Source organism: Fistularia commersonii, unplaced genomic scaffold (genome assembly GCF_037954325.1).
Source record: "Fistularia commersonii isolate RoL2024-O1a breed Wild unplaced genomic scaffold, RoL_Fcom_v1.0 HiC_scaffold_42, whole genome shotgun sequence".
Lineage (NCBI taxonomy): Eukaryota > Metazoa > Chordata > Actinopteri > Syngnathiformes > Fistulariidae > Fistularia > Fistularia commersonii.
In genome coordinates, this window is record NW_028234000.1 from 917,501 (window position 1) to 927,500 (window position 10,000).

A 10,000-nucleotide genomic window follows, 5' to 3' on the forward strand; every position below is an offset into this window, starting at 1 on the left:
TCTGGCAGCTCACCCTGACCACCCAGACCCTTTCTCAACTCCTCCCTGAAAACCGTGCAACGCTCCTCCCTTTTCAGCTTCCACCACTTTGTCCTCTGCTCTGCCTTTGTCCTCGTCATCTACCTTGTCACCAGAGTCGTCGCACAAACCGCCATCCTATGCTGTCTGGCTACACGCCCACCTACAACTACTTTGCAGTCACCGATCTCTTTCAGGTTACCTCGTCTATACAAGATGTAGTCTACCTGCGTGCTCCTACCTCCGCTCTTATAAGTTACCCTATGTTCCTGTTTTTTCTGGAAAAAGGTATTCACTACACCCATTTCCATCCCTTTTGCAAAATCTACCACCATCTGTCCCTCTGCATTCCTATCCTGGATACCATATCTGCCCATCACTTCTTCATCCCCTCTATTGCCTTCACCAACATGTCCATTGAAGTCTGCACCAATTACCACTCTCTCATTTCTGGGAATATTCTGCATCACTTCATCCAACTCATTCCAGAACTTCTCCTTCTCTTCAGGTTCACATCCCACCTGTGGCGCATAGCCACTAACAACACTGAGCATCACACCTTCAATTTCCAATTTCAGACTCATAAGTCTATCTGACATTCTTTTCACCTCTAGGACGTTCCTTACAAACTCCTCCTTCAAGATGACTCCTACTCCATTTCTCTTCTTGTCAGCACCATAATAGTATAACTTAAAGCCTGCTCCTAAGCTTCTAGCCTTACTACCCTTCCACCTGGTCTCCTGGACACACAGTATATCCAGCTTCCTTCTCTGCATCGTGTCCATCAACTCTCTACCTTTTCCTGTCATAGTCCCAATATTCAAAGTCCCTACTCTCAGTCCCGGGCTCTTTCCTTTCCTCCTCTCTCTCTGCTTCCGAACACGCACTCCTCCTCTTCTTCTTCTTCTTGTTCTTCGACCCACAGTAGCCCGATTTCCATTAGTACCCTGTAGGTCATCAGTACCAATGGCGGTCGTTGTTAACCCGGTCCGCGACCCATCCGGTATGGTATAGTTATGGTTGACTCGCATGTTTGGTTTTGGCAAACGTTTTACGCCGGATGCCCCTCCTGACGCAACCCTCTGCATTTATCCGGGCTTGGGACCGGCACAGGGAGACACTGCTCCGTGCCCCCCCCCCCCAAAGGCAGGCTTGGAGAGACACGGGCCAGTGCCGCCCTGAGGCTGCATTACCCTCTCTTTCTTACATTTATTATAAAAATATGCTTATCTTCCTTTTAGCTCATCACAAATGTCTTTATGATTTTCAGTCCATGCCTCAGCCGGCCTGAAGCTCCACTGATGCGCATGTGCGGATGCCTCTATCTAGCGGACATAAAATAAAGACAATCATTCAAATGTGAATGAGTCGGCGTGATGCTCCGGGATGTGTGGAGCTCAGGGAGCTCCACGAGTGAGGGCGTTAAGTTAGGGCGGGGGTGCAAGTAGGCTCTAGGATTCCCCGAGTCGGGGCGAGCGATGGGTTTAGAGGCGTATCGCATTGAAGATAATGGCCGCATATCCTTCTTGGACTTTTCTAAAGCCTTTGACTCGGTCGAACATCCATTTATCATAGCAACGCTCGAACATTTTGGATTTGGTTAAATATTCAGGAATGTGATCCGTGGGCTCTATGAGAATATTCATAGCTGTGTCACCCTGCCAAGCGGCACCACTCCGAGCTTCCATGTTGATGTGGGAATCCCCCAAGGTTGCCCCATCTCACCCTATTTATTTATAATTGCTACCGAAATGCTAGCCGTTTATGTTGAAAAGAGCAACGATATCCAAAAGTTAGACGTGCTGGGGACTGAAATTGTTATTAGCCTGCTGGCAGATGACACAACCTTAGTTTTGAAAAATGAACATCAAGTCCCAATAAGTGCCGAAAACAACCAAAACATTCTCCAAGGCTTCAGGATTGTCATTAAACTTAAAGAAATGCAAACTTCTTGCGCTGCATGACTCGCCACTAAAGGAAATCAGCGATGTTTCCATGAAATCAGAAATAAAATACTTGAGCATTTTCCTATCCAAGGACCAAACGTTAAATCAATCCAGGAACATTGAATCTAAACTGAATCAAAGTAAAGCTTAATTCTAATATATGGCTCCAGAGAGATTTATCAATATTAGGCCGGATATATTTGACTAAAATGGATGTGTTTATCCAGATGTATATACCCAGCGTATTCCAATGCTGCTCCAAATCAACTCGTAAAATCTGTTAACCAAATCAATTTCAACTTTATCTGGAGGAACAGACCACACCATCTAAGAAAAATCACATATGGTGAAAGAAACAAGTGAAGGAGGGCTGAAAGTGATAGAGTCGGACTGCTTGAATGGGACATTGAAGGTGAACTGGTTGAAATCCTGGATCAAACCTCATCGTTCTTTCTGGTATTGTACTCCAAACTACTTATTCAACAAAGTCGGCGGCCTGAGTCTTCTGCTTATCTCTGACTTGGATATCAACAAGATTCCTGTCAAATGTTCAGAGTTCCATAAACAAATATTATTATACTGGAAAATGATATACGTACACAATTTCTCACCACACAGTATAATAGTTTGGAACAATCGATATGTACTGCATGGCAACAAACCTCTGTTTTACAAGGAATGCTTTGAGAAAGGTATATGGTCGATAATTGACTTGATGGATGACACTGGCAGTCCTCTGGACAATGAGCAGTTCTGTACTACACACAGATTCAAGCCTCCCATATTAGAGTTGCTAAAGTTACGAAACGCACTGCCTCGACAATTTGTATTCCTGACCAAAAATATAATGACGCACCGAACCGTACAACCACAGTTACCCCGACTATCACTCCAGGGAATCTCAATTGTGGACAGAAAGCGCGGCAACTCCTTTATTAGGAAATGTTTCACAGGAAACTTATTCCCTGGACGTCAAAAAAAAAAAAAAGGATATTTTAAATAAATTTGATGAGGAATCGATTGCCACGCTGCGAACCATGTATCTGACTCTACCCATACCCCCAAGGCAAAAGAGACCCACTTCAAAATTATGACTGACATCTACCCATCTAAGGAATTATCGAGGGTACGCTTTAATTTTGAAGATAATATTTGTACATTTTGTGAAGACAACATTGAAACCACTGACCATATATTTTTTCTCCTTCTCATTCCATCGTCACCAGTTTCCTTCTCAAAAGATGATATAACATTCTGTTTACTTATAAGCAACATAACAGATGAACTCTGTGTCAATGTTCTTTTAGGCCTGGCCAAGTTCTTCATTCACAAGAACAGAATGCAAAAATGCTCCCCAAATTTTAATGTCTTCATAAACGATTTTGAAATATAAAAAAAAAAAAAAAAAATCCTTAAAACTTATGGAAAAATCCAAAAACTAAAAAATATAGTTACCCATGTCCGAGGTTCCTTTTTTTTTTGGTAAAAAAAAAAAACAAAAAAAAAAAAACAACTTGATTACATGTTACATTCCCCTTGCAATTTTTTTTTTTTTTTTCGTTTTAATTTCTTATTTGTCTATCTATTGATTTAATTACTTCCTTTTAATTTCTTTTTTTGTCTCGCACTGTAAATTTCTCACAAACCTGTAACACTATTAACTTCTCATTACATACAGAACAAATGTCCTGATGTCCGTTGCTTCCTCATCCCTGGTTGTTTCATTGACATTCAGTTCTACCTTGCTATGTTTATTTGTACATCTGTATATTTGGGTGTACTATTTATGTTCAATTAAAAACAGTTTGATGTCTGAGATTCCTTGTGAACCGCCAACTTAATTACATGTTATATTCCCCTCACAATTTTTTTTTTTCGTTTTTAATTTTATTTTTCTATCTATTTATTTAATTATATCCTTTTAATTTTCTTTTTTTGTCTAGCATTAAAAATTTCTCGCAAACCGTTAACACTATTAACTTCTGATTACTTACACCACGAATGCGCTTATGCCCCCCCACCCATCCCGCTTTTTCCGTACGGAGGCAGACACTGAGATCGAAAGCAAATGGGTGTCATTGAAATGCAGTAACAGGGTGATAACAGCCGTGTTCGAAGTGTGTAGGGGCTTATAGGAGAGCAGAAGCACGTCACGCAATTCACCTGAGTTCGGAGGATCGGGAGTACCAGGGCCCATAGCGGAGAAGCGGAAGAGCGGAGTTATGTGTCTCTTCTCAAAGGCGGGGAAACTGGGGGGCAGCAGGACCCCTTAGACCGGCTAATGTGAGTCTTCTCCGGACATAGATCACCCGGACTTATGACTGGAGCTCCCGGACCTCTGGGCACACACATATGTGAATGAGTGGATGAGCTAATGTTGGTTTGGTTGTGGATACGTTTCGGCCAATGCTATCAGCACAGCTATGATTATCCCCAGAACGTTGAGAACGAGCTCCCGGAACTCCAGACATGCGTATATAAAAGAGTGGAATTAAGGTGTGTGTGTGTGTGTGTGTGTGTGTGTGTGTGTGTGTGTGTGTGTGTGTGTGTATACGTGTGGGACAGAAGTAATGTTGGGGACAGAAATTGTTATTAGCCTGCTGGCAGATGACACAACCTTAGTTTTGAAAAATGAACATCAAGTCCCAATAAGTGCTGAAAAAAACCAAAACATTCTCCAAGGCTTCAGGATTGTCATTAAACTTAAAGAAATGCAAACTTCTTGCGCTGCATGACTCGCCACTAAAGGAAATCAGCGATGTTTCTATGAAATCAGAAATAAAATACTTGAGCATTTTCCTATCCAAGGACCAAACGTTAAATCAATCCAGGAACATTGAATCTAAACTGAATCAAAGTAAAGCTTAATTCTAATATATGGCTCCAGAGAGATTTATCAATATTAGGCCGGATATATTTGACTAAAATGGATGTGTTTATCCAGATGTATATACCCAGCGTATTCCAATGCTGCTCCAAATCAACTCGTAAAATCTGTTAACCAAATCAATTTCAACTTTATCTGGAGGAACAGACCACACCATCTAAGAAAAATCACATATGGTGAAAGAAACAAGTGAAGGAGGGCTGAAAGTGATAGAGTCGGACTGCTTGAATGGGACATTGAAGGTGAACTGGTTGAAATCCTGGATCAAACCTCATCGTTCTTTCTGGTATTGTACTCCAAACTACTTATTCAACAAAGTCGGCGGCCTGAGTCTTCTGCTTATCTCTGACTTGGATATCAACAAGATTCCTGTCAAATGTTCAGAGTTCCATAAACAAATATTATTATACTGGAAAATGATATACGTACACAATTTCTCACCACACAGTATAATAGTTTGGAACAATCGATATGTACTGCATGGCAACAAACCTCTGTTTTACAAGGAATGCTTTGAGAAAGGTATATGGTCAATAATTGACTTGATGGATGACACTGGCAGTCCTCTGGACAATGAGCAGTTCTGTACTACACACAGATTCAAGCCTCCCATATTAGAGTTGCTAAAGTTACGAAACGCACTGCCTCGACAATTTGTATTCCTGACCAAAAATATAATGACGCACCGAACCGTACAACCACAGTTACCCCGACTATCACTCCAGGGAATCTCAATTGTGGACAGAAAGCGCAGCAACTCCTTTATTAGGAAATGTTTCACAGGAAACTTATTCCCTGGACGTCAAAAAAAAAAAAAAGGATATTTTAAATAAATTTGATGAGGAATCGATTGCCACGCTGCGAACTATGTATCTGACTCTACCCATACCCCCAAGGCAAAAGAGACCCACTTCAAAATTATGACTGACATCTACCCATCTAAGGAATTATCGAGGGTACGCTTTAATTTTGAAGATAATATTTGTACATTTTGTGAAGACAACATTGAAACCACTGACCATATATTTTTTCTCCTTCTCATTCCATCGTCACCAGTTTCCTTCTCAAAAGATGATATAACATTCTGTTTACTTATAAGCAACATAACAGATGAACTCTGTTTCAATGTTCTTTTAGGCCTGGCCAAGTTCTTCATTCACAAGAACAGAATGCAAAAATGCTCCCCAAATTTTAATGTCTTCATAAACGATTTTGAAATATAAAAAAAAAAAAAAAAATCCTTAAAACTTATGGAAAAATCCGAAAACAAAAAAATATAGTTACCCATGTCCGAGGTTCCTTTTTTTTTTGGTAAAAAAAAAAAAAAAAACAAAAAAAACAACTTGATTACATGTTACATTCCCCTTGCAATTTTTTTTTTTTTTTTCGTTTTAATTTCTTATTTGTCTATCTATTGATTTAATTACTTCCTTTTAATTTCTTTTTTTGTCTCGCACTGTAAATTTCTCACAAACCTGTAACACTATTAACTTCTCATTACATACAGAACAAATGTCCTGATGTCCGTTGCTTCCTCATCCCTGGTTGTTTCATTGACATTCAGTTCTACCTTGCTATGTTTATTTGTACATTTGTATATTTGGGTGTACTATTTATGTTCAATTAAAAACAGTTTGATGTCTGAGATTCCTTGTGAACCGCCAACTTAATTACATGTTATATTCCCCTCACAATTTTTTTTTTTCGTTTTTAATTTTATTTTTCTATCTATTTATTTAATTATATCCTTCTAATTTTCTTTTTTTGTCTAGCATTAAAAAATTCTCGCAAACCGTTAACACTATTAACTTCTGATTACTTACAGCACGAATGCGCTTATGCCCCCCCACCCATCCCGCTTTTTCCGTACGGAGGCAGACACTGAGATCGAAAGCAAATGGGTGTCATTGAAATGCAGTAACAGGGTGATAACAGCCGTGTTCGAAGTGTGTAGGGGCTTATAGGAGAGCAGAAGCACGTCACGCAATTCACCTGAGTTCGGAGGATCGGGAGTACCAGGGCCCATAGCGGAGAAGCGGAAGAGCGGAGTTATGTGTCTCTTCTCAAAGGCGGGGAAGCTGGGGGGCAGCAGGACCCCTTAGACCGGCTAAGGTGAGCCTACTCCGGACAGAGATCACCCGGAGTTATGACTGGAGCTCCCGGACCTCTGGGCACACACATATGTGAATGACTGGATGAGCTAATGTTGGTTTGGTTGTGGATACGTTTCGGCCAATGCTATCAGCACAGCGATGATGAGTTCAGGTGTGTCTGTGTGTGTTTGTGTGTTTGTGTGTGTGTGTGTGTGTGTGTGTGTGCGTGTGTTTGTGTGTGTGTGAGAGTTTGTTTTTGTGGGTTGGGGGGGGTTCCCGCGGACACGGAGTACCAGGGCCTGGAGCGGATGAGGTGAGGAGCGGAGGAGAGCAGAAGCCCGGACCGTGATTCGCTTGTGTCCAGCGGTTCGGGAGTTCCAGGGCCCGAAACGGAGGAGCGGAGGAGCGGAGGAGCGGAGGAGCGGAGGAGCGGAGGAGCGGAGGAGCGGAGGAGCGGAGGACAGCAAAACCCCTTTCTGCAATTCGCCTGAGTCCGGCGGATCGGTAGTACCTGGTTCCGCAGCGGATGAGCGGAGGAGTGGAGGAGATGTTTCTCTTCTCAGAGGCGGCGAGGGGGGGGGGGCAGGACCCCTTACCCTTATCCCCCCCGGACGTTTGAGTGGAGCTCCCGGACCTCCGGGCACGCACATGCGAATGACTGGATCACAGGGAGTGCCAGGGCCTGGAGCGGATGAGCAGAGGAGAGGCGGAGGGCAGAAGCCCGGCCCTGTTCAAGAGTTCCAGGGTCCAAAGCGGGGGAGCGAAGAAGCGGAGGAGGGGAGGAGAGCAGAAGAGCAAAAAACTGGCCCGGAATTCACCGAAGTCCCGCGGATCGGGAGTTCCAGGGCCCGGAGCGGAAGAGCGGAGGAGCGGAGGAGAGGAGGAGCGGAGCAAAGCTAAGCCCGTCTTAACAACAAGGAAATTACAGATGAGGCTATAATTTCTAATGAAAACTTTAAATTCTATAGCCACGTATACACTTCGACATTGTCAAAAAGCGATTGTGACTCCTTTCCATTAAATATTCCTCAATATATCCCAAAAATAAACAACAAACAATATATGATTGTTTATATATGTTTATATATAAACAACAAAAAATATACAGTTTGATGTCTGAGATTCCTTGTGAATCGCCAACTTAATTACATGTCGTATTCCCCTTGCATTTTTTTTTTTTGGTTTTAATTTCATTTGTCTATCTATTTATCTAATTATTTCCTTTTAATTTCGTTTTTTGTCTAGCACTGTAAATTTCTCACAAACCTGTAACACTATTAACTTCTCATTACATACAGAACAAATGTCCTCATGTCCGTTGCTTCCTCATGCCTGGTTGTTTCATTGACATTCAGTTCTACCTTGCTATGTTTATTTGTACATTTGTATATTTGGGTGTACTATTTATGTTCAATTAAAAACAGTTTGATGTCTGAGATTCCCTGTGAACCGCCAACTTAATTACATGTTATATTCCCCTCACAATTTTTTTTTTTTCGTTTTTAATTTTATTTTTCTATCTATTTATTTAATTATATCCTTTTAATTTTCTTTTTTTGTCTAGCATTAAAAATTTTTCGCAAACCGTTAACACTATTAACTTCTGATTACTTACAGCACGAATGCGCTTTTGCCCCCCCACCCCCCACCCCCCGCTTTTTGCGTACGGTGGCAGACACTGAGATCGAAAGCAAATGGGTGTCATTGAAATGCAGTAACAGGGTGATAACAGCCGTGTTCGAAGTGTGTAGGGGCTTATAGGAGAGCAGAAGCACGTCACGCAATTCACCTGAGTTCGGAGGATCGGGAGTACCAGGGCCCATAGCGGAGAAGCGGAAGAGCGGAGTTATGTGTCTCTTCTCAAAGGCCGGGAAGCTGGGGGGCAGCAGGACCCCTTAGAGCGGCTAATGTGAGCCTTTTCCGGACATAGATCACCCGGACTTATGACTGGAGCTCCCGGACCTCCGGGCACACACATATGTGAATGAGTGGATGAGCTAATGTTGGTTTGGTTGTGGAAACGTTTCGGCCAATGCTATTAGCACAGCTATGATGAGTTCAGGTGTGTCTGTGTGTGTTTGTGTGTTTGTGTGTGTGTATGCGTGTGTATGTGTGTGTGTGTGTGTGTGTGTGTGTGTGCGTGTGTTTGTGTGTGTGTGAGAGTTTGTTTTTGTGGGTTGGGGGGGGTTCCCGCGGACACGGAGTACCAGGGCCTGGAGCGGATGAGGTGAGGAGCGGAGGAGAGCAGAAGCCCGGACCGTGATTCGCTTGTGTCCAGCGGTTCGGGAGTTCCAGGGCCCGAAACGGAGGAGCGGAGGAGCGGAGGACGGCAAAACCCCTTTCTGCAATTCGCCTGAGTCCGGCGGATCGGTAATACCTGGTTCCGCAGCGGAGGAGCGGAGGAGTGGAGGAGATGTTTCTCTTCTCAGAGGCGGCGAGGGGGGGGGACAGAACCCCTTACCCTTACCCCCCCCGGACGTTTGAGTGGAGCTCCCGGACCTCCGGGCACGCACATGCGAATGACTGGATCACAGGGAGTGCCAGGGCCTGGAGCGGATGAGCAGAGGAGAGGCGGAGGGCAGAAGCCCGGCCCTGTTCAAGAGTTCCAGGGTCCAAAGCGGGGGAGCGAAGAAGCGGAGGAGGGGAGGAGAGCAGAAGAGCAAAAAACTGGCCCGGAATTCACCGAAGTCCCGCGGATCGGGAGTTCCAGGGCCCGGAGCGGAAGAGCGGAGGAGAGGAGGAGCGGAGCAAAGCGGAAGCCCGTCTTAACAACAAGGAAATTACAGATGAGGCTATCATTTCCAATGAAAACTTTAAATTCTATAGCCACGTATACACTTCGACATTGTCAAAAAGCGATTGTGACTCCTTTCCATTAAATATTCCTCAATATATCCCAAAAATAAACAACAAACAATATATGTTTGTTTATATATGTTTATATATAAACAACAAAAAATATACAGTTTGATGTCTGAGATTCCTTGTGAATCGCCAACTTAATTACATGTCGTATTCCCCTTGCATTTTTTTTTTTCGGTTTTAATTTCATTGGT